Here is a 26,399-nt window from a genome sequence, read left to right on the forward strand (position 1 = left end):
TTTTGTTACTAGGCAAGTGACTGGATCACTGTGCGTTTCGTTTCCTCAAGTAGGAAAAAAGTGGTGGGTGTCTGATGATAATAAATGTCATCTACCTCCTAGACTTCATGGGAGGATGAACTGAGATAATACATACATGCCCTCAGAGCAGTTCTTAACAAAATAAAGGTTCCCTGAGTGAGCGGATGCTGTGATTTGTGCAACTGTAATAACTGGCATTTGGGTTTGCACTACAAATATAGTCTCTTAAGGCTTAAAGTTTCCACTGGGGGCTGCAGAGATGGCTCAAAGGGCTGAGGCACATGCTTTGCCATGAATCCTGGATTCAGCCCCTGGCACTAGATGGTCTTGAGCACTTCCAGGAGCACTCCCCCATCTAAAAGGTTTCCGATTTGATCTTAATGATACTTAAAATGATACTTAGGGCTGGAGTGATAGCACAGTGGGTAGGGCATTTGCCTTGCATGCAGCCGACTCGGTTGACCCGAGTTCGATTCCTCCACTCCTCTCGGAGAGCCCAGCAAGCTACTGAGAGTATCTCACCCGCACAGCAAAGCCTGGCAAGCTACCCATGACATATTCAATATGCCAAACACAGTAACAAGTCTCACAATGATACTGGGCCTGCTCGAGCAAATCAATGAACAACGGGAGGATAGTAACAGTGACAGATACTTAAAATACGGTACACCCTCCAGTGGTTCTTGGAAAGCCCAGGCCACTCCCCCCAATGCTCAGTGCCAACATATGGGCTTGTCAGTCTAGTGCTCAGCCAAGGGGTCTCACAGACCACCAAAGCCTCCACAGCAGCGCTGTGAGGGTTTCAGGGCTACATTCTGTGATGCCTGGAAGCCATAAGGTGAGGGATCTAACCTGGGTGGGGTGAATACCTGCCAGGTGTCCTAATCCCTCTACCATTTTAATATTGAAAACATTAAATATTTTATAGTTTAATATTGAAAACATAACATAAAGTACCTTTTCAGGTGCATGAACTCAAAGTAACATTAAAAATACACATTTAGTCACCTTCCAAAACATAAGCATGCTTATTAAAAAGTTATATTCATATTTATCACTGAGTTCACATAGTATTTTAAGAAATCATTTGGGCCATTAACAATATTTTATCATTATCATACAGTAATTGTCAAGTGAAATGGACTATAGCACTGTCCTCCCATTGTTCATTGATTTGCTCGAGTGGGCCCCAGTAACTTCTCCACTGTGAGACTTGTTACTGTTTTTGGCATATCGAAGCTCCATGGGGAGCTTGCCAGGCTTTGCAGTGAGGGCGGGATTCTCTTGGTAGCTTGCTGGGTTCTCAAAGAGGGATGGAGGAATTTAACCTGAGTCGGCCGAGTGCAAGGCAAATGCCCTCCCCACTGTGCTATCGTTCCAGCCAATCTTGGTAGGGCTGGAGTGATAGCACAGTGGGCAGGGGAAATGAACTGTATCTAGATAAAATTAAATTTCTGTAAATCAAACTAGATGTTTTCATTGGCTGTGTTAGCAATATTCAATATCACACAAAAAAGATTCTACATTTAATATTTAATATATTAAACATCATTCATACACTGGTTCTAAACCAACATCAATGCTTAATGACTCTTGGGTGCTGTGGTTTTTGTCTTAGTCAATAATACTTAGGTTCAGGCCTCAAAATAAATCATTAAAACCTGCTGCTGCTGGGCAAAAAAAAAAGAAAAAAAAAGTTCACCAGAACCTCAAAAGGAAAAAGATACAGGAGGAAAAGAAATATTTATCATGCTCTTATTATGTTCTGGAAAAAGGGTGGAATTAAAAAAAAAAAGAAACAGGTTTTCTTTGTAATTCTTAATGCTTAAAAACATATCTGAGGAAAAAGGCAAAAAATAATTCAAGCTCTTACTTACTGAATTCAACCATGTGTGCCAAACACATTGGGAGAGGGGTTTTACAAAGACTATTTCATTTAACTGGAACAACTCTTGAGGCAAATTACTTCCCTATATTCACAAGCTAAAATAAAAGGCTGAGATGCTTTTAGATACTGTCTTTATAAATTCAGAGCTAAAAACGAATAGACCAGGAAGCAAAATTATACACACACACACACACGCATGCACGCACACACATATACACTTTGTAGGTTGTTCAGAGAAGTAGGAAGAAAGGAAAGTATTCAAAAGCTTCTTGATGAGATATTAGTTTGTTGAGTTCTGTTAATCAAGAACTAGAGGCAATGGCAGTATAAGCATGAGTTTTCTGAACACATGATTTAAAAATTCAAGAATATATTTCTTTCTTATCTTTTTTTTTGGATCACACCTGATGCTACTTAGGGCTTACTCCTGCCTCTGTGCTCAGGGGTATCACTCCTGGCGATAGGCTCAGGGGATCAGGTGTAGCACCGGGATCCAACCTGGGTCAGACATGTGTAAGGTAAGTGCTTTACCTGCTGTACTATCTCCAGCTCCTAAATTTTGTAAGAATAGAACCTTGACACTGTAAGGTAACAAAATGAAACCCCAAACCCATTCTACTCTCATCTAATTAATCCTCATAACTATAATCAATTAAAAAAGCATAGTACTTTTATAAACTTTATAGAGAAAGATTTAATACAGAATTCAACATTCAAATAATTTAGTGCCATTTATAACTTTCTATTTTGTGCCATGCACTATGCTCAGAAAATGGATGAATAAGATAATTTCAACCCTTCTTTATCTGTCCAATTATATTGTGTGACACTCTATTATATTTGGTGGAATGATTTATAGCCATCTATTATCAGGGCAGGGGGGTCCAAATGATTCCATTGAACACATTTCCAGACTTCCCTTCTTTTCCCTGTTTTATAATGAAATATGAAAACAATGCAACTAATCCATGCACCAGGAGAACGATTACTTTAGGCTCCTACAAATGAGAAATTAACAATTAATAACCTTCTCCTGACAGATTTATGATAATAGACTGTTTTAAGAAAAATCAAATTCAAAATTGATCTCCTTTGAGAGCAATAACATCTTTGGTGGCCCAACTTTTATTTCTAGAAGAAATGGTAAAGTTCTAGTAGAATCCTAGTTCTTAGACACTTATTCTCTTTCTATTGGGTCCTAGAAATGACTGCTAATAAAATAGATTTAGGTCTTAGGTTCCTGATGTATAAAATGAGAACATATTAGATCATCTCTTCCAGATGTAAAATTCTAATATTACACTCAAATGTTAACTCAAATATACAAACTCAAATATACCCTCAACAGTAGTTAATTTGCTTCCCACCCCCACCCAAAAGTTGAAGTAGCTGCTCATAGTAGGTGAGTTCTCAAACTCCTTTACTCACAATTTATTAGGGTAATCATTAGGATCTAGTCATTTGTTTGCCCAACAAGATCTTTGCATATTTATCACCCAGCAGTTTCTAGCTGTAAGTTATACAAAAGGTACATAACCAAAGTTTTTGGAATCAATTCTTCAAATTGCACTTTCAAGTCTTTATTTAAAATATCCTCTTTCTGGGGATATTTTAAAATATCCTCTTAGACTAGCTTCTGGTCAGATACCAAAGTTCACATCCATATAGGGTTTTCAATTCTAAATCAGAATGATTGGTGTGATGAAGAATAAAAATGCAAGTTGAACACACGCTAAGTCGTAAGTTTAACTGAGTTCTATCTACAAAGGAAAAAAATGTGCTTTTGAGTTTTCAGACCTTTTGATATCTGCACTTTATTGGAGCTGTCCCATAGAGCTGGTCTCATATCCCCCCTCCTCCACCCCTCCTCTATGCTATAGGCATGAATCAGTGCCATTATTGTTTTTTAATGATTCAAATATTTTGGAGTAATGATCTCATAAGGGCAGAGATGGATTCAGAGTTGGAGAAAAAACAAAAACACTTGAAGATGAGCAAAGAAATCTAGGAAAGATGAACATCAAATTGTAGTGGTGCAGTATAGGTTAAGCATCAAGTTACATCAGGCCAGGGCAGGGGAAAGATAAGAACCACAGACATAAGAAAGACATACGGGTATTGGCTTGAAAGTACCTGGCTTCATATTCCATAACACAATGTCATGTATTACTAGTCAGGTCTTTTTGGTTTTTAATTTTCTGGTTCATGGACATTCTTTACAGACAGAAACAGAAGGGGATGGCTGCTTGAGCAGAAAGGCATGCTGGGAGACGGAAAGCCAGCACCTGATGACTGTTTGGGGAGCCTACTGGGACTCTGGCTACTGAAAGTGACAAATTCAGGCAGTTTCTCTGCTTGAATAAATGCTGACAGGACTGGACAGAGGAATCTGAGTTGCTCGCTCTCTTGTGTTTCTTCCAAAGTAACACCTGAATGGAGAGGAAGTCAGGTACATACTACAAATCCAGATTCCTGGGCTCCACCCTGACAGACCTCTTTTATAATGAAAAGAGAGACCTCCAAAGGGGCCCCAGACAGGATGGAAAGCAATTAACTGCAGTAAAGCAAATGAACTGCAGCTCCAGAGCCCTCCCCAGCAAGGCTAAGCTAAGATGACTCAGCAGATTAAGAGCTGTGACCCTTTCCTGGGGAGACTTGACTCTGGTTCTTTGCCAGTGGCTACTACAAATGCAAGCACACAGGTTGGTTTTAGTCCAGAAACTGTCTGAGAACAACCATGGGGCAGCTAACACAACTGAACTTGATTCGGGTAGGTTTATCCAGAGAAAGTCAGCCCCAGGGCTTGGTGGACAGAGTTCTCAAAGGTTGTCTCAGAACACCTGTAAGAAGGTCTGTAAAATTCTTTTTTAGAAAGATGACAGAGCTAGGGGGAAAATAGAAAAGAGAAACCAGGCAGCAGGTGGAACTGTATGAGGAAACAGTGTTCAAAGCTCTGAAATTAAGCATGAGGATGACGGGGATGATGATGGAGAGGACGTTTCTTTCAATGATGATGCTTCTTCCTTCCTAGTAAGCAGCTGCCCAGCACTTGCTTCTGTTGGAGCTCAATGTTGCCACACAATGTATTCTACATCCTGCTTATGTTCTGAGTAAAGATTCACCTTTGCACTAAGTCATATGCACCATTAAATGTTTTCAAGGCAGTACTGTTTGGCACTTAATGAATTTTTTTTTATAATTTATTTATTTATTGAATCACTGTGGGAAAAGTTACAGAGCTTTTAGGTTTAGGTCTCAGTCATGTAAATATCAAACACATTTCCCTTTACCAATACTTATTTTTAACCGCGAACCCCAATAGTACCCCACCTCCCACCCCTCCCAATTCCTGTGAGGCAGATGAGTTCTAGTTAACACTATCTACTTTGACTAGATTCATTGTTTCGATAAAAGATGCACCATTATTATTTAGAGTTTACGACCCCCCCCCCCCCCCAAATCAGACATGCTGAAAAAGCGTTGTGAAATGATTTGCTTTCTACAGCTGGGTTTTAAGAATTAAATGATGTCTTAGTTTTGGATTTCTGCTATTTTACTTATTAACCCTGGAAGTATTTCTATTAAAAGTTAGATAGTTAAGAGATTGGTTTCTGTGCTCTGGAGTCGTGGCTGTGCCAGAGAGCCGCTCGTGGGGGGCAACTGGTGACCTTGGTAGGGCGTGAAGGACGGACCGGAACGCCCCCCTTCCCATGAGGTCCCTGCCGCCCCCACCCCCGGCTCAAACCTGCTATCCACAAGGCTCCCGTGTGGCCGCCATCTTTCTTTCCAGAGAGGAGAGGACTGGGGCAACACCCTTTCCCCTCCGGGCAGGCATGATGGCGCGGTTTAACACACAGTCCATTCACTTTTCTGCTCCAAACGGCTGGTTTTCTGCGTTAAGTCCTTGTGCTTCTGGGGCCGTGGCCGTGGCCGTGGCACTTAATGAATTTGTTTTCAGTCATGTAATCAACTTTCCCTTCCTTCCTCACTGAATGTCCTCAGACTGGAGGGCCAGAATGAATCCACTGCTGAAGACCCCAGGGTAAGTGCTATAAGAGGACATTTATTTTCTCTCCTTGTGTTATTATTCACAAAGAATTCTCCGTAAGAACCAACCCAGAGAAATTATCTGCCACAGAGGCAGAGAGAGGGTTAGGAAGTGGGGGGGGGGGGGGTGGAGGATACCGGGGACATTGGTGGTAGAAAATGTGCACTAGTGGAGGGATGGGTGTTTGATCACTGTATGACTGAAACTCAAACATGAAAGCTTTGTAACTGTATCTCACTGTGATTCAATTAAAAAAGAAAGAGAGGCAGAAAAAAAAGAACCAACCCAGCTTTTCACTCAACCCCATTCCTAAACTCCTTCTTCTGGACCTGCATGCTTATAGAGGTGAATTCTGGACTTTTTTCCTTTTGGGTAATAGAAGGCTTTCCTCTGCTGGCTTCAGTCCTGTGATGAAGGGAAAGTGTGGGCTAAGTCTAATTTAGGGATGAAATTTCAGCAGGTCTGCTCGGCTGTAGCCACAAAATGCATTTTCAGTAATAAAGATGGTATTTGGCACTCCATCAGCCTGACTCCTTTATGTATCTCAACTGCTTTTTAATTCACTTATGGAGAAGTTATTTATGGGCCTCAAGAGTATGTAGGTCTCCTTGACTTTAATATCTTAAGAGACCTTAAGTAATTATTTGTTGAAAGTATCTGTACAAAAATGTGTTAAGAAGGATACTAAAATAATGTTTTGTCTTATTTGTTTGTAGATGGGTAGATGGATCTGTGACTATATTCCAAGCCCCCGAATTCTTTGGAGGATTGTCCAAAACATAATATTACATTTTTATTGAATTCTTAGTGTAAATTCTTAGAGAGCAACAATCCTAAAAATATTCAAAAGAGCAGCAGAAGCACTCAGCTGAAGCACTCAACATTATGATTGATAGCTGAGCACATGGAAATAGACTTTAGATTCATAAGGAGCTTTAACTACCTCGAATTTTTCTTCCAAATATTTGACAAGCTGAATGACATGGATAAAAAGTTAAGCCTTAGGATGATTTCTTTGTGATAAAACAAGCCTAAAGGGCACCATGAGTTTTCTTCATAAGTTCTTCCCTGTTTTCACACAACCAAATAGTTTTAAGAGCCAATCCTTACTGAAAAGGCTATTTAAAACCCTTAAAAAATGGAGTGTTTCCATGAGAAAATTCATACAGCTAGTCATCTGTCTATAACTAAAAAAGCCAACCATGGGTAGAATCATAATACAGAAATTTATTATTGAAACAGCTAACCAAAACACTATAACATCTGACATCATACCACTTCATTCTCAGAACCACCTTGTGGAATACATGCTAGTATCAACCCCAAATTAGGGACAAAACTATGTTTAAGAAGTTCAACTCCTTGCCCAACATACTTAGCTCACTCTAAGTGGACACACTGTGGCTCAAATACAGGTTTTCTGATAACAAAACTTAAGTGCTTTTCTTCAAGTTGTGGAGCCTCTGAATTTGGTGTGTTCCACGGTCCCCATCTTTCTATGAAGCTTTGCAGGAACTGGGCTGGAGCGATAGCACAGCGGTAGGGCGTTCGCCTTACACGCAGCCAGCATGGCTGACCCGAGTTCGATTCCTCCGCCCCTCTCGGAGAGCCCAGCAAGCTACCGAGAGTATTCGATATGCCAGACACAGTAACAACAAAGTCTCCAATGGAGACGTTACTGGGCCCGCTCGAGCAAATCGACGATCAACGGGAGGGCCTTTATTTTATTTATTTTATTGCAGGAACTGGGCCACACAGGCATGGCAGCAGAGCTCTAGGAAGAGCCAGACAGCACAAACCCGGATACAATAATGTAGTGCAGAGAGAAGAGCAGGCTAACTCATTAGTCACTCAGACCTTTCATATTCCTGCAGTCCTTTTAAGGAAGAGAAGAAAGTGAACTCCTATCATTTTATTTCCTTCCTTCCTTTCCCTGGGCTGGACCCACAAGACACAGTTCAGGAACAGCTGACAGCTCTAAAAACAGTTTCACATCTGTTAAATTATAACAACGCTCCATTAACTCCGAAGAGAACCTGAATTCCCCAGCAGTCAGGTCAGATGGTCATTTACAGCTGCAATGAAAACTTCAGCTGAATTCAGGAACTCAGATGAAGCCAAGCACAGCAGGGTGAAACGCTTTTGGCTTTAATAGAAGTATAGAGGAAAGGTAAGAGAGATCCTTCAGAATACTCTGAAAGACATCCCTATTGGTAAGACTACAGGCTACATTCTCACTTTTATTCTTTAGGCCCCCTCTCCCCTGGTTTGCCTGGGGCAATGTAATAGCAACAGGTTAGACTCTCCTGTAGAGAAAAGATGGATGGTCCCAGGCTAATTTGGTTACTCAATGATGACTATTATTCTGAAGGGCAAAGAGACTGAGTAATAGAAGTCACTAGAGTCATTAGAGTGTAGTTAGACAACACAGTCATTCAGAATATTAAAAGTATATTTATGCTGTAGAAGAAATCAGTACATAGCCATCTATAATATTTTTGCCCTTAAACTGAGACACCAAATCAGTCTTACCAACTCCACTCAGAGGTCTGGGGATGGTTCAATAATAAACTATTTGCCTTACTGCCCTAAGACTCAGAGTTCGACCCCCATAGTCTAGTGTATGATCCTAGCACCATTACAGAGTGTGATCTCTGGTACATGGAAAACAGGTGTATGCGAACATTCCAACTGAAGTGTCTGCTTCATGGTCACTAAAATGATGACAAAGGGAAGGGAAGAAACCAGAGAACTCTATCCACGGCAAGTAGCAGATTGAAATGCTCATAAGTGGCTTCGTTTTTGTAACTCATGGTTTTCATCACAATTATGAATATCAGCACGTCCCGAAATCGATGTGGTAAAGTAGCTTTCTGAAGGAAATCCCCCCTCCATTTTTAAAACAATCACCATCTCCAGAGTCCTGAAAAGACACACTTCAGTATGCAGACCTGTGCTTACTTGTAGAACAAAAATGACACCAAATACCACCATCTCTGGCTAATCCATCCTTTCCCTTGAGGTGAGAACAGTGTGACATCTGAGTGGCAATTATACCTCGTGATGATACTCTGTACTTCACTAAAAAGGCATCCATATCTGACTTTTATTTTGGTCAAATAATGGGGGAGGGGCGGCGGAGAAATAAATGCAAGTAATGAAGAGAACTGAAAGACGGAGTCCCAGAGAAAATGAATCGCAGTACATTTAGGGGGACATGCCTGACAGAATTTCCTCTTGTCAACAATCTGAACCACTTTCAGCTTGGTGTAGAAGCAGGATCTGTTCTTCATCTCATCAAACACCCAGTACCATGTTTCCCGTGCTGTCCCCAGGCCGTCTTCTCATGCTCAGATTTGTGTTGCTGGAACGGAATCTGGGCTCTGCCATGTGTGCACTCTCTGGCCACTGGACAGGTTATGTAACAGTCTCTCCTTCCCTTTTATTCCACATTGTAACAGAGAAAAATTATCAGTCACCTCAGAGGCTCTGGTGAAAATTTAATGCAAGTGCACTGTAATTAGCAGTGCCTGAAGCGACCAACCACACATCATCCTCATCTTCATCACCATCCTCATCATCAGTCAATATATTCAATTTCAGTGATGATGATGATTAAAAAAAAAGTCATGTCACCAAGATGAGGGGAAAAGAAACAAGATGAGTCAGGGCCTATATAAAAGTCAAATGGGCCCTAGTCACCACAGTGTTTAACTTAACAAAACAAAACCTTCTTATTCCGTGGACCCAGGGGGCCCAACATGGTTATTCTTCTCAGTGACTACAGTAGTTTATCAGAAGGGACAATCTTGGAGGACAAAAGACAGGGCACTGAGAGATAGAACAGATGCAGAGAGTTGGAACATAGAGGAAACTAGTTTAGGGAGCTCTGAGAATGGGTGGCAATTGACAGTCCACAATCATAACATTCAGAAATTAAAAATAAAGCAGCAGCTCATTCAAACAGACACCCATGTTTTGGTTAGATGGTGAGAGTCTAACTACCTTTCTTTCCCTCAAGTTCCCTTTGACAGGGATCATCTCTCAGAAGTCTCCCTGCCTTTGGACTCCTTTTATACCCTACAAATATTTATGGTCACTCTGGCATTTGACCACTGGGGAGAACTTACATTTCTCTTGTACTGTACATTTTGGGAAGGAGGAAAGTCTGTGCTCACGCCCTTCCTCCTGGATTCCTTCTGCCCCAGGACCTAACCCCCAGCCTGGAAACAGTCAAATGCAAAACATACATTCAAGAGAAGCCTTTGAGTGAGCAGAGGCTACAGAGATCCAAATCACTGCACTAGCACATTGCACTAGCCACAAGCTCACATGTGGATGCAATAGAGAACAAGACACAGAGCAAAGACTGAGCAGAGAACAAGAGAGAGCAAAGCAGCATGCTGGCCCTGCCTTGGTTTGGTTTTAGTAAAAACACTGAGTCCAAGAAATTCTAGGAAAGATTATGTCTTCAGTAGTCCTTAGAACTGAGAACACTTCTCCAGTAGAAAGTAAGATGTTTAAAAGAATAAGGAAGATAGTAAAAGCCTGCTTTCCCAAATGGGGATGGCTCTGATTTTTAAAAAGCAGTAAATGTCAAATACTTTACAAATTATTTCCCAGGATCAGAGTGATAATACAGTGGGTAGGGTGCTTGCCTTGAACATGGCTGACTTGGTTTTGATCCCTGGCATCCCCTAAGGATCCCTGAGCACAGATCCAGGAGTAAGCCCTGAGCACTGATGGGTGGGGTCCAAAAACAAATCACACACACAAACAGACACACACACACACACGAAGAGAGAGAGAGAGAGAGAGAGAGAGAGAGAGAGAGAGAGAGAGAGAGAGAGAGAGAATCAATTCCTAGTTCTACTGGATGGGCTAGTCTTACTTGGGCAACCAAAAGATTCTCTCCAGTCTCAGAAGAGGCGGGCAAGGAAGGAAGGAGACAGGCAGGTGCAGTGCAAGGATAAAGGAGATGTGGGAACCAGAGGGGAGCACTGTAGAGGAGTCAGGGGGCCAGGCAGGGAAGCAGTTTGAGTGAAGTCAGGGACTTTTGAGTCCCAGCCAGCTTTAAGACTAATGTGAATTTTAGTGATGATTTAAACCCAATCTTCTATCACAGAAAAATAACTCCTGCCTGAGGGTGGCTTACTTGAGGTCAAAGCTGCCAGTCTCAGTGAGAGATGGAAGTGACATTCAGGCCTCCTGGCTGCCTCCTCTGAGCTCATTCTGCTCAGCACAGTCTTTTCAACTCACAGGTAATGGTGGTCAGAGCTCAGAACTCAAGCAGCTCTATAAAAGTCCCCAACTCTCTGCACTCTTACAAGGCAACATGCTGACAGACTCAACAGAAGAGCCCCCTAGTGAGCTGACCACTTCGCATAGAGCCACTTGGCCATCCGATAGGATTCAATGGGCTCCAAGTGTATGGACATGTCCTTTCTTTCCCATTCAGAAGGAGTCTGGCTGGAATGGGATCTGGCTCTACAACTTAAGGCATGAAGGCATGTAGTCAGGGACATATCCTATACCCTCATGTCCCCACTGGCTGCCACAGAAGAAAGGGAAGCACATATTGAGACCTGGTTTTGGGATTTCTTGATTCCTAAAAGGATAAGTACAACAGTGAAGGACTGAACTGAAGATCAGACAGGTGAACCAACTGAGCAACTACTTCAGGAAGTTTCCAGGGGATGTGCCCATATACACTGTGCCAGGTGTAAAGTTGAGCAGACATGGGAAATTACTGTGAGGCTCAGCAGGTGCTCCCACTCCACGGTCCTCAGTGCTGTGGACCATCACTCAATTTAATTACAATTCAGGCCTTTCAGGCTACAAAAGCTTTATAAAAACCAGTCTCCTGAGTAATAGCACTCACTTTTGCATATATGATACTTGCCTCCATCCCCCATATCAGCTTCCTTCCTTGTAGAGATGTTGTATGAAGACCATTAGCTTCACTGCCTACCTCAGGCGGGCGCCTGGCCAGAACAGATCTCTCTTTTCCTTTGGTGTTTTAATGACGTACATATGCCACTCCACCTTATTCCTATTCCCTACCACAAACACAACAAACTCAGGCATATGAAAACACAAAGATAGTTTAAAACTGTATCTTTTCATCTTCTCTTCTTTTCTCCTTTGAATCCGCTGTAATGCACTCTTACCTAATAAGTTATGTCTCTCCAGGAAAAGCACAGGAGATGAAATAAAACATCATAAACATGATCTGCATTAGCATCACCTCCAAATTCATTCTATTCCTTCTGCCCGGAATATCCAACTTTCTAGATCCATCAGGATACCTCCTCCCTAGTCCACCAACAATTTCCCTGAGATATCTTGGGTGTGTTTATAATGCACCCTGTGCCTCTGTGTGCCTCCAGATTCTTATAGTTCCTGAGTTCTGAGTCTATTTCCCTGATGAAGCTGTCCAGTTTTCCTCTAGGAGAGGAATCATCCTTTACTCCCACTTGTTTTTCCAGAGACACGTAGAGTACCTGACACAGGGCAGCAGAGTGGATATGCAGTGATAAGGTGTTATCCCACCCATTATTCCTCACCACTTGTGTCTGTTTTCTTTTGGGATAGTGGTACTCAGGGAATTGCTCTAGAGGAGGTGCTGGAGTGGCGCGGGATATTATTCCCTGGTGCTCAGGGCATCTTGTGATGCCAGGGATTGAACCCAGAGCTTCTGTAGGCAAGGCCTGCACACCAGACTGTTTCCATGGCCACACCTGTTCTTTAACTGGACTATTATTCCCCTGCTCTTTTATTATAGTATAGGTAATATGGTTACAACTGTGTTGATGTTTATGGTTTTGGCATGCACAGTTACTGCACCACCACCACTGTAAGTGCCCAAGACCCTTTACCACTGTACTTAGGTCACCTGTAGGCAGGAATTGTTAGTCACATTTTACAAATAAATTGAGGTTCAGAAAATTTTATGGGCTCGCCAGGCAATACCTTCTGGCTCGCAGCCTGAGCTGTTCATGGACCACATTATGGTCCATGAACTGGCTAACTACACAAGCCCGGTCCAGAAGGTAAGAGAGTGCTCTGAGCCTTGGATGTGGGCATTTCAGGGGTGACTTGCCCAGGTGAGAAAAAGAAACACAGGACTTTCAAATATGGATGACTTAACTGATCTAAATGCAGAAACACCAGATACAGGAATGGAGTGGAACTCATTCTCTTCTCAAGGATCTTTCCAGCCTACAGCTCTACACAACTGTCCAGTGAACATAAAATAGACACAGACAAAAGTTCCTCTTGTTCAAGGATCATAAAACAAACTGTCTCCAGTTAAACTACTCCCCCAACATTTTGAAAGAGCCAGGTGTGGTGTGGGGGCAACGAGGGCAGCTGCCACACCGGGAGCAGCTCGACACGGCTGATGCTCCATCAGGGCTTCAGAAGCGAAGACGGCCAGGTACAAGGGGTGCCAACAGGGTGAAGCTGGGTGCATGTCTTGGACTCTGCTCAATTTTTTTTAAAGCTCTTAAACTCTTCTGAAGCTGGGGCAGGTAGTTCTGGGCACAGCTTCACTCTAGAATAGTGGGGATGGGGGAAGGGAAGCACCTAAATAAAGGCTCATCATTGGGATCCACAATCCAGAGGTGCTGAGTTAGCAGGTCCCAGAGTGCGCCTAACACATCTGCAACTCCAGAGTTTAGAAACTCCTGAGCTTTCTGGATGCAGCAAAGTTAAGAGGGCAAGCACAATGGAGCTCTGGGCCTTGCCTTTCTTATGCGTCCATCCTAACACACTTGCTTGAATAGCTGTGCAGCACTACCGATGTGCTCAAATGATTCCTGATTTCCTTTAAACGAACTCTTCCAGAAATGGAAGCAGCACATTCTTCTATTGTATCCTTGACTGGGAGATTTTCCAACCACTTCCGCTTCCACAATTTCAGTGAGAAAACTTTTGTTTGTTACCTTAAAAGGCATTTGGGATTGTATGCTTAGAACAGGTGAATTTCATGGTAGGCTAATTATATTTCAGTAGAACTGTGCGTGTGTGCGTGTGTGCGTGTGTGCGTGTGTGTGTGTGTGTGTGTGTGTGTGTGTGTGTGTTTTAAAGACTTCATGTTTCATTTTGGTAACAACACTGTAAGAAAATGTGCTGGGATTCTTTCATGATATGATTCAACAGGCTTTAAGTGATACCTACTAATTCAAACTTGGATTCAAATGGACCAGGGGTTGAATCTATCCATGCTCGGCAAGGCTCTTTAGTTTTGTGATCCATAGGAAGAATTTCTTTGGTGAGGATTGGAAATCAACTACTATTTGGGACACAATGAATGTTCAGTGAATAATGCTTTCCAATCCTTTCTTAGAATGCTGGGAGTACAAACTTTGCTCCAAGTTCTCCTTCTGGAGCTTATCCATATACAGACCTTAATGATTCTTTATCAAGTTCTGTTTTCCCCCCGCCTTTCCCATTCCAGCTGTCATCTGAACAACTTTAGATCTAACAAATCAGAGTGGGGGCCTCACTGTCATAATGACAGGGGACTCTGGGACAGTGACTGTGCCATTATACTGCCTGGTTAATGGCTCTTATGAAATATTTTATAACTTTTAGGAGCCCAACACTTTCCCACCTCAAATCAGGTGCCTATGGGTACTAATCCATATACAGAGGTTCAGTTACATTCCTCAGACTGTGAGTCATCTTTACTCAGCTCCTAAAGAATAAGTTCAGGCATTAAGCGGGAATTTCTCTGTTACTTGCCTTTCTGCAGAGGCGGCATCAAACTACTACACCAGGGCAAAGCTATTTCTCTGCTGTGAGCCTCCAGAACTAGGAACACTCCATGTTGCAACCTCACCCTGTTTCTGACCTCTATCACTTTTTTTTCCCAGGACATTTTTATCTGCAATTCTAGCCTGGCAGAATCAAAATGAATACATCAAAGAGGTTTGACTAAGCAGGCCAATTCAAATACTGGAGCTTACTTTGTGAGTGAGCAGTATGATTCAGACCCATCACTGAACTTTCTGAATATCAGCACATTGCTCTATGGAAATGGAAATGGGCCCCTTCCTACAGAAGCTGCTGTGAAAATTAAAATGATAAGTTACCTCTGAATGCACAGCCCAATGCCTACTACATAAAAGGCACCCAGTAAGAAGATAATTATCATCCCTACTGTGGTATGGCAATTTTCCATAGTTGGTCTGGAATCTGCCCTGAACACTAATCTATCTGGCGTGGAGCCTGACCTCACTGTTTGTTCCTGCCATCTCTGTCCCCAGGAGAGGTAAAACCTGATCCTCATACAGGAGACTTCCCCACTAGCCCTTCCTCTCAGCTTCTTTCTTTCCAAGCTCCAGGGCATGGACTTATCAGACCCCACCAGTACCTGCCAGAGTTGAAAATGAGTTGAAAGTCAGGAGACCTGGATTGCTGTGGGTTCTGCTCCTGCTTGGTCACTGATAATGGGTCAGTTGCATAAACTTCCCTCTGCTTCCTCTTCTGTAAGGGGATGGCATTAGACAACATGATTTCTAAGGTCTTTTGGTGATCCAAAGCTTTATGGCAATTCTCTCCTACTTTCCAGCCCCAGCCTACTGATCTCTTTGTCACATTTTATTTTTCTCTGGAGGGCAAGAGGTAGGGGGCACATTCAGTAGTGCTCAGTACTTCTCGCTCGGTACTTGGGATTCACTCCCAAGTGGTGCTTAGTGGACCATGTGGTGCCTGGAATGGAACCTGGCCTTCCCATGCTCATGAGTTCGAACTCTGCAAGCAACCTTTACTCCCGCCAACCCACCCATTTGCTCTTCCTCTCAGCAAAGAGAAGACCTCAGATAATAAACCACTCCTCATTTTCTGACCGCTGTTGGAGCCTTAGAAACATGCCATCAGTGGTCAAGCAAATGTAACAAGCCACATAAGTTAATTTTTTTTCCTAGTGTCTCTTGGAAATTTTAATCTACTTGAAATCACATTCTTTGCAGTAATTTTATTTTACTCATTATTAATTTTTTTAAAAAATTTTTAGTGAATCACTGTAAGGTACAGTTACAGACTTACAAACTTCCGTGCCTACGTTTCAGTCATAAATGATCAAGTGCCCATCCCTCCACCAGTGCCCATTCTCCACCACCAATGTTTCCAGTATCCCTCTCATCCCCCATCTCCCCCTCCACTGCTGTGGCAGGCACATTCCCTTTTACTCTCTCTCTCCTTTAGGGTGTTGTGGTTTTTGCAGTTTTTTGATATAAATTTTTTTTAAACTTTAAAACTCAAGGTGTATGAGAATGAATCACATCTTAATGGTATGTTGTCCCTATGTAACTCATCAAATGATTTAAGCAGAAAAGGTGAGACATTGTCATTCACCAAATGATAATGAAAACCTATGCTTAATAGCAAAAGGAGGAGGCAGAGAGATTGTACAGTGGTTAAGGTACCTGCCTTGCATGTGCATGCATTCAATTTGGGTTTGATCTCCTGCATCACATATGGTCCCCCAGTCCCACCAGGGGTGATCCCTGGAGAGCAAAGCCAGGAGTAAGCCCTGAACACTACCAGGTATGACCTCAAAACCAAAACCAAACAAACAGCAAAAGGAATCCCATGAAGTCCCAGCAATTTGCATGCCAGAGTAGACCACCATATCTGATAAGAGCTCCACCAGACTGAATACAAACTGAGACAAATACCAGAAGACCCAGCAAACAACTTTTCCCACATGATGAACTTCACTGATGGCATCAGTATATTTTCTTCCCCAAGAACAACTGTCTTCAAATAAAGTAAAAAAAATTATAGTCTTCATAATAAAAGATGAACCTCAGAACTGAATGACATGACCTTTTATTTAACTCTCTCGGGTCCAAACATTTGCCCCTCTCTCTCTCTCTCTCTCTCTCTCTCTCTCTCTCTCTCTCTCTCTCTCTCTCTCTCTTTCTCTCTCTCTCTGTCTGTCTCTCTCTTTCTTTTGCAGGGGGTGGTTTGGTCTCCACACCTGGCAGTGTTCAGGGGTTACTTATGACTCTGTACTCCTAGTAATGCTTGGGGGACCATGTGGGATGCTGGCGATCAAACATGGGTCCAATGTGCAGGGCAAGTGTCTTACCTGCTGTACCCGCTCTGGCCCCTACTTTCTTCTTTTAATGGTCCCAATTTTCTTAGAGCTGCAGTTGGGCTCAATGTATTCAAGCCGTAACATGATTCCCTTTGTACTTTTAGGCTTTTCCCAGAAAACTGGGCTAACCTGACGCCCAGAACATTCTGCTTCTGGTCATACTGCAGCTGTCCCCAGAGCAGAATCCTCCAGAATCTTTGCTCTTCTCTTCCTGTGTGACTCTGTGGAGCTAGTGTTTGCCATGTTACTTACAAATTAAATCCAGTGGGTTTAGGAACATTCACCATGCTTGTGAAAGCAGTGTCCTTGAGAACAGATGATGTGGACTTTTGTGACTTTAAGCAAACAAATGGGCAAAGCCCAACAAAATTAACTCTGAGACTCAGTGAACACTAAGGTTATTGCCAGAGGGACAGAGGGAGAGTGGGCAGGTGGGAGGAATGGATAGAGGGTCTTTTTGTTAATGTGTGGGAACACTAGAACTTTGGTAATGTTCTATTTACCAATGCTGCACTAGAATTTTGGCAGGGTGATATAAAGAGGTGGAAAGCCACACCCCTGAGATTCTAGAGCACTGTACAACCATGACAAATCAATACAAAAAGGGAGGGAGGGTGGAAAGATATGGATTCTTGGAGACTAGTCTGAAAATCTAAAGCTGGTAATATATTATATCCACTAGAGAGAAAGAATTTGTAAACTACACTGAGGTTATTCATATTCAAACTGTACGATGACTCCATCAATTGCCTATTAAGAGAAAATGCAACCTACATGCAACATGAAACATCTGATAAATACTGGTATACCATTTTTGCCCTGGCATTTTTCATGAAAATGCTTCCCTCCACCCCCGAGAGATGAGGCTGACATTGAGACTCTCTCATAGGCCTTACAGATTATATATACATGTAAACTTTTTGGTGAGAAAAATAAGAAGATCACTAAAATCAGAAAAAAAAAAACGGGAGTGAGAAACAAGCTTTTTTTTTTTAAATAAAAAATAAAAAGTGTTAAATTAGGGCTCAGATCCAAGGCCTCACACATATAAGGCAAGTAAATGCTCTACTGCTGAAATGTATCCACAGCCCTAGTTATTCCTGAAGTGCTCTTTTAGGGCATTGAGAAAGAATTTAGTTTACAAAGGTTCAAGGTCTCAACAACTCTTCAGAAACACATTTACTATATAAAGCAAAATGTCATAAATTTACGCATTTTAAGGATTTAAGTATTTTTTCAAATTACTTAAGTTGGTGGTGAAGGTGCGGTAACTTTGTACATCAACATTATAAACCTTAACTAACACTGCTGCAACCATGTTCCCTAAACTATAAATATAAAATGAAATAATAAACACATAAAATTATATAAGCCATACTTGTTTACAGAAAGTTGGAAACAAAAACTAAATAATGAAGAGATCTCCATATAAATTTTTAAAATTCATATAAGGTACTTAGAAGACATATGTATTACAAAGAAATTCACTACATACATATTTATATACACTTTTCTAAGCTTTCTCAGGACTAACTCAATTTGCCTTTCAAAGTTAAGCAGATATTTGCAATAAAATAACCTACATCTGAGTTTTATAAGTTGTTTGCTTATTTACAATGATATTCTGAAGCAATGCCAAGTCTGCCAAATTTTTAAATACACAGAGGCTTAGAACAGCTTGTATCCAGAAGAAAGGAAAGAACTATGTCTGTGGTTACTTGCCTTTATAAGAATATACCATCACTCACATTCAGATTGTCTAAGTATAAGTCACTTTTCATAATTCATCTAAACAATATGTTTATAATGTACACGATATTTATCTTTTTGGCTTTCTCCATTCTCAATTCACTTTCAGCTAAATGATGTCACCGTACATATCACACGTCCTTTTACTACAAAAGAAGGTAACTATCTGATTTCCCTTTCTCCAGATTTCTAACTAGAAGAATGTTCCTGCTAAGGGATCATCTGAAATTCCTTTACTCTAGAAGTTAAAACTCAAAAGATAAAAAGAATCAGACACTTTTACTGTACATTCCAATCAAGCCTGAAGCATTTCCCTTCATATTCCATCTCTAATGTTACGGATGTCAAGAATGCTATGTACTTGGCCCGCTTTGCAATGAAGCACAGAGAAGAAATGAGGAGACACAGGCTGGAGGCCCTGCTGCCAGTGTGCACAGCGCTGAAGGATCACAGGGAAGGCGAATGGGTGGTTGGGAAACAGATCTCCCTGGGCACTCGATCCTGGTGAATCCAACATTATTAACTATTTTCAAGGACATAAAAAAAATTTTTTGTTGTTCAGATTGCACGAAGCTGAAAAACTAGCAACTGGGTTAGAGGACAGAATTATGTATCAGGAAGATCTCCACAGGCCGAAAGATCGCAATAAAACAATCAAGATGGTATTTGTTAAGGATTAGCTCAAAGTCTTAAAGATTTAGGGAGTGGAAAGATAGAGTTCAGGACACCTACCATTGCAACAACAGTGCCTGTGAAAAGGGACGATGTTTATTATTTACTGTGAGCTTCAAATGGTTAAAAACACAGCATTGGTAGCAGAAAGTCACTGTAAGAATGTGAGGCAGAACAAGAAAACATGGCCAGGGAGGATAAACCAGGGCTTTTAAGTCCTAAAAATGAGTTATTTAATCCAATAACTAATTTCTTATTTATACTTAAAATGTAATAGACATTACAGGCAGAACTGTAGATTCCAAGAACAAGAGACCAGAAAATGGCAGAAAAACAGGAAATTACAGAGGGTAGAGAGAATGAGGGTTGAGGGGGAAACTGTAAATTATAGGACTAGAAAGAATGTATTCAATCTATATTGAAAGGCTGGAAAAGGATCTCCAGATGTTAACTCTTAGGGACAACTAATCTCATTCAGAAAATATATGTGAAATCAAAGCATTGTGCTAGGCACAAAGACTTTAAGTCATGAAACTGAATAACAAAACTGAATAACACATTGTTATTGTTATTATTATTATCACTACAATCAGTATATTGAGGGGCACACCCAGTAATATTCCTTGCTCTGTGCTCAGGGTCACTCCTGGCACTGCTTTAAGGACCATTATTTGATGCCAGGAACTGTCTGCAGAATACAAGACAAGCAACTTAATCCCTTTACTATCTCTCTGGCCTCAACAATCAGTCTATTTTTAGGGTTAGTAATAAAAATGGTGTCCCCTCTAAGATTCTTAGAGCAGAAAACCAATTAATAGATGTGGAACCAGTCATGGAAACATAAAATCACCACAGAGAAAATAGTATGTAACATTGCAAATAAAAATGTTGATAGTTGCCAAAATTAGTGGGGAAAAGTGTGTAGAGAAATGGGATATGTGTACAGTCTCAAAGTGAGTTCATTACTAAGGAAAAATAGAAACTTTGCAATAGAGAGCTAATCAGACAACACCTTAACCAAGAGATAAAAGCTAAATGTCCTCTGATAGGACTTCACAACACCATGTACTTCGTAGACACAACAGACTGGAAAGAGAACCACTTCTGGGACATACTTATCAAAAGTGCATGACTCCATCGAATAATGAGAAAATACCAGAGAACCCGGGCTGAAGGACAGTATGCAAAATAAATGGCCAATAAAATTTTACCAGCGACCGGAGAAGACTAGAAGGCCTGGTTTCTGCAACTGCTTTGGGGCATGTAAGATGTTAACATAAGGGATAGGTGGGTGAAGGGTACTTGAGAATTCTTTAGCTCTGTGATTTTTCCTTCTATCTTAAAGTATTTCCAAATGAAATATTTTTAAAAAGTGGACTGATCTGACCTGGAGCCAGAGATTCCATCAGGTGATAAAAGAGAGTAAGAAAGTGGCTGCCTCGGTTTAGAAATTGGCATTTGTAAGCTTAACTATGCCAGGAAGGCTAGAATGATGACAGATGATGTGCAGAGCCTGGGGGCTGGAAATAGAGAAGCATTGGCTCTGACCAGTTAAAATGCAGCAAGAGCTACTCTGAGCTGAAGTGGTACGTTGATGATTCAGCTCCTACATCAAGAGCATCAATCAACACAGTGTTCTAGAACACAGAGGCTGCCCCGGGGTGCTGGGGTGTGGTGTGCCACCGATGCTTTCTGGAGGCCTCAAGCCTTTTAAATTTTTTAATAAATCCTTTATGTCAAAATAGTTCCAGGGTTACAGAAACACTGTTAAGCTACTGCCAAGATACACTGCACATGCAGCTTCCCTAGTAATACTGCCTTTGTCACAATTAACAAACCGTGAACACTATCATTTCATTAATTATTAAGGGTCGTGTTTTATGCGGCCTATGCTTTCCTTCGTAGTTCCAACCAGGTCTTAACCTAAATCTTCTTTTCCTTTTCCTGGATACATTACACTTAGAAGCCCCCTTTTCCTAAAGCTTCTTATTGCTGTGAGAGTTCACAAAACTACTTATTTTCGATAACCTAAAGAGTTTTGATGATTACTAGTCAGGTAATTTGTAGACTATTTCTCAGTTGAGATTTGTCTCCTATTTCCTGCAATTGGACTGGAATTATAAAATCTGGGAACACAGATCCCACTGGTAATAGGACTCACATCATCAAAGGTGTTATCTTTGGTCATGAGATGGAATCAACATTTGCAGGCTCCTGGCCTTCCATTCCATGCGTTCTCATTAGGGAGGAATTACTATGCAGAGCCCACACTTCGGGAGTAGTTATGATCCACTACGGAGTCACCATTGAAATCCTTTGCAACTTTCTTGTATAAATTTGTCCATTCTCCCTCATATATTTATCACTAATTCATGAACAGTTATTTCATACCTGGGTGGTAATTTACCACTACGATTTTGCTGCTCAAATTGCTTCAGCTTTAGGCCCTTGGGAACTATTTGAGTTTGCACCTGTGATAAACCTTATTCACTGAGTGTTTAGAGCACGTCGTGGGCTTTCAGCACTACATGATACTCCATAGTCCATTGGCTCCACATTCTATTTCCTTAGTCTTCATCCCAGCCATTCTGTAAAGAGGTCCTGACATTAGAAAATGGTATCAGGAGTCAAGATCTGGGAGATATTTAGGCACGTAGTCAACGAGGTGGTGCTGCTTCTAGATGTACCCAGCCCAGAGAGCAGGGAAATATATGTGTATATACTAAGCTGGGCATACATACCTATATATAAATGTTTAGATATATATGCATCTGTTTTAAGTGAAAGATTCATTCATACCTCTGATATCTTCAACTGTATCCTATTACTAAATGGCTCCCTTCTTTCTCTTGCTTATCCTAATCTCCCATTCTGGAATGAGAAGGCGGTCTTCTCCCATCCATTATCCACTTAGTAAATTCCAGTGTACCTAAGTAGTGGTTTCAGAACCAGTACCCCATCACTCGTGAGAACATTTTCAGCAATGTGCTTTTATGCAGTTCCTTGGTTTTTTAGTTTTAGTCTCTCTACTCACTTCAATAAGTCAGCAATTCTCCTCATTTACTTCCTGTATTTGTAATAGAATCATAGTCTATGGTCACAGCTTGTGTACATGTCTCTAAAGATCACACATCCCAAATGTAATAGCCTTAGCACGCTGAAAATGGAGCCCTTTTCCAAAATCAAGATGATTTAACTGAGATCTAAGTTAAATAATCTCTCTCTCAAATTCAAAATCACAGGTCAGGGCAAATAGCTTAACATCTATTGCATTTATAAGAGACTTGGGTATTTCCCAAGATTAGCAGCTAAAAAGCAGGCAAAGAAAAGACTTGGCCACCTAAAAATGACTTGGATAGAAGGAAAGATTAAAAAGGTTTTTTTTTTCCTTTTTCTTTTTTTAAAAGTTGACAAGTTTTGGGGTCAAAGGGAGAGTACAGTGGGTAGGGTGCTTGCCTTGCAGGTGGCTGACCCACGTCCAATTCCCAACACCCATATGATCCCCAGAGCACTGCTAGGAGTGATCCCCGAGGAAAGAGCCAGGAGTAAGATATCAGCACTGTTGGGTGTGGCCCTCAAACCCAAAATAAATATATTTATTGATAAACAAACAAACAAAAACAATGCTGACCAGTTTTATATTAGTCATTTTTTTTGCTCTGGGGCCACATTCAGTGATATTCATGATCCTTGGTGGTATATGGGGAACCATATGTGTACTTGGGATCAGAACCAGAGTCAACAGTCAACAGAATTCAAGGCAAATGTCTTTTTTTTTCTTGGTCCTTTTCTTTCTTTCTTTTTTTTTTTTATTAGTGAAACACCATGAGGTACAGTTGTAGATTTACAACTTTTTGTGCTTGGGTTTCGATTATACAATGATCAGATACTCATCCCTCCACCAGTGCCCATTTTCCACCACCATGGATAATATCCCTCCCACCCCCATCTCCCCATCCCCCCCTGCCTCTGTGGCAGGGCAATCCCCTGTGATCTCTCTCTCCTTTTGGGTGTTGTGGTCTGCAAAGGAGGCATTGAGTGGCAAACATGTTCAGTCCATAGTCTACTTTCGACATGCATCTCCCCTTCTGGGAGGATCCTCCAAACACCCTTTATTTGGTGCTCCCTTCTCTATCTGAGCTGCCCTTTCGTCTAGAATGCCCGGCTGGCCACAAAGCTATGGAGTAATCCTCCTGGTGCTGATCTCAGCTATTCTTGGGTATTAATCTCATATTTTGTTACTTTATATCCCCCAGATGAATGCAATCTTTCTATGTCTATCCCTCTCTTTCTGACTCATTTCGCTTTAGCATGATACTTTCCATGTTGTACCACTTGTATGTAAATTTCATGACTTCATCTTTTCTAACAGCTACATAGTACTCCATTGTGTAGATGTACCAACGTTTCTTTAACTAGTCATCTGTTCTTGGGCATTCAGGTTTCTTCCAGTTTCTGGCTATTGTAAAGAGTGGTACAATGAATAAACAAGTGCAGATGTCACTTCGACTATACATTTTTGCCTCTCTGGGATATATTCCCAGGAGTGGTATTGCTGGGTCAAATGGGAGCTCAATTTCTAATTTTTTGAGAATCGTCCATACTGTTTTCCAGAAGGGCTGAACCAGTCGACATTCCCACCAACAGTGAAGGCAAGGCAAATGTCTTAACCCTTTGTACTATCTCTCTTGCCCAAGAGAGATTTAACCTCTACACTCATTAGATCATGTCAGTCATTTTATTCTGTTTACTTCTGGGGCTGGAGCGATAGCACAGCGGGTAGGGCGTTCACCTTACAAGCGGCCAACATGGCCGACCCGAGTTCGATTCCTCCGCCCCTCTCGGAGAGCCCGGCAAGCTACCGAGAGTATTGGATATGCCAGACACAGTAACAACAAAGTCTCCAATGGAGACGTTACTGGGCCCGCTCGAGCAAATCGACGATCAACGGGAGGGCCTTTACCTTTACTTCTGGGTATAAGGTCCAACTGTAACTTGCAGAACTTAGGACTGTGAAGGGTTTAAAAGTGTTAGTATAGGGGCTGGAGCAATAGCACAGTGGGTACGGCATTTGCATTGCACCGGCCAACTTGGGTTCAATTCCCAGCATCCCATATGGTCCCCTGAGCACCGCCAAGGGTAATTCCTGAGTGCAGAGCCAGGAGTAACCCCTGTGCATAGCCAGGTGTGACCAAAAAAGCCAAAATAAATAAATAAATAGAGAGTATAGAGGGGTGGTAGGGATTAAAATACTAATAATGATGACATTAAGTAGCTAATCCTATCCCAAATGTCTCCTCAAAGCTCTTTACATATTCTTTACATACGCTAATTAATTTAGCCAGTTAATTTTTGCTTGTAGGTGACCTCTTCAGGAATAACTGAGTCTTCCAGATTTCTGCTTACAAGGTGAATAATTATTGTATTAACAAGTTCCATTAATCCCTTCAACTCTCACATTTTATATCACATACCCCCTACTCTCAAACACCCCCCACCCCGCACACATACCAGTTCTCTTTTTTAAAATTTTCATTTATTTAGTGTTGTGGGGTTCAAATCCAGAGGTTCACACATAAAGGTGTGAGCCACATCTCCATTACCATATTATTTGAGTTTGTTCTTGGGCCACACCTAGTTGTGCTCAAGGCTTACTCCTTGCTCAGGCATCAGTTCTTGGCAATGCTCAAGGGACCTGATGCGGTGCTGTGGTGGAAATTTGGATTGGCTGTATGCAAGGCAAGCACCTAGCCAGGTCCATCTCTTTGGCCCAGCCAGGTCCATCTTTTAAAAAACTAAGGTAAAATGAAAAGTAAGAGCTGTGGATATGGCCTATGTGCATAATGACCTTGGTTCAATTCGCATCATTACACACACAAAATTAATGTAAATTATTAAACACCAAATTAGTACACACCTGCCATTATTTGACATAATTTTTAAATTAGTCACTTACTTTTAATTGGATAGGGATGTTGGGCCATATCTGGTAACATCAAGGGTCTACTCCTGACAGTATTCAGGGGACATTTTGTGGTGCTGGGTATCAAACAGGGCTGGTGACATGCATGGTAAGCACCCTAACCCCTGTACAGTCTCTCTGGCCCCTTGTTAAGTTTTTTCAAACATTAATTTTTGTAAAAGTAACTTTTTTGAAGTTAATTAACATTCAACAAAGAAATACTGAAGAATACAGACAAACAGTGATAAAACAAAAGACAAAATAGGTAATTTTCAGACTATTAACATTTGTGGTGTCCTCTTCCAATGCTCCCTATGTATTCATTTGTGGTTTTCCTTTGAGGATATTTTATTCCTCATATTAGTATTAGTATCTGACTAGTTAAACTGATAAGTATTTCCTCCCTTTATCTATGGTTAAGTTATTAGGGAACTTCTTATTGCCTTCTTGATCTTTCTAAATCCCCTTATTCAAAAACACTTTTACCAGGGCAAACAGATTGTATAGAAGATAAGGCACTTGCCTTGCACATACCTGACCCTAGTTTAATCCTCAGCATCCCTCTGGGGATTAAATTTAAAGCACACAGACAGGAATGATCCCTGAGTGCAGAGTCAGGAGTAACCCCTGGCACAAGTGTGGTCCCCAAACGAAACAAAAAAAAGATAAAAACACATTTCCCAAGAAGTTCACTACTCTAGTATTATCATCACCAGGAGGAGATACTGGTGTCATTATGAAGGTAGTATATCCTAGCATTGTCAGAACATTATCAAGACAGAAACGAAATGAATTATACATCAAGATAAGATATTCTTTGTTACATGTGAGAAAGATGCTTCTGGGTCTTAATGTTTCTAATCACGTTCACATAGCACTGTTTGTTTTTTAAATATAATGACCAATGATACATGCATAATTTTACATAGAAACAATTCTGACTGCAGCG

The 26,399-nt window shown here is 41.3% G+C and overlaps 1 protein-coding gene across 6 annotated transcripts in view; it reads right to left on the reverse strand.

Moving 5' to 3' along the window:
- Window positions 1-26,399, reverse strand: part of LRRC8D (leucine rich repeat containing 8 VRAC subunit D) — a 122,229-nt gene that overhangs the window by 22,742 nt on the left and 73,088 nt on the right. The window lies entirely within an intron of this gene.

This window comes from Sorex fumeus, unplaced genomic scaffold, assembly GCF_029834395.1.
Source record: "Sorex fumeus unplaced genomic scaffold, SorFum_2.1 ptg000047l, whole genome shotgun sequence".
In the NCBI taxonomy this organism is placed as follows: Eukaryota; Metazoa; Chordata; class Mammalia; order Eulipotyphla; family Soricidae; genus Sorex; species Sorex fumeus.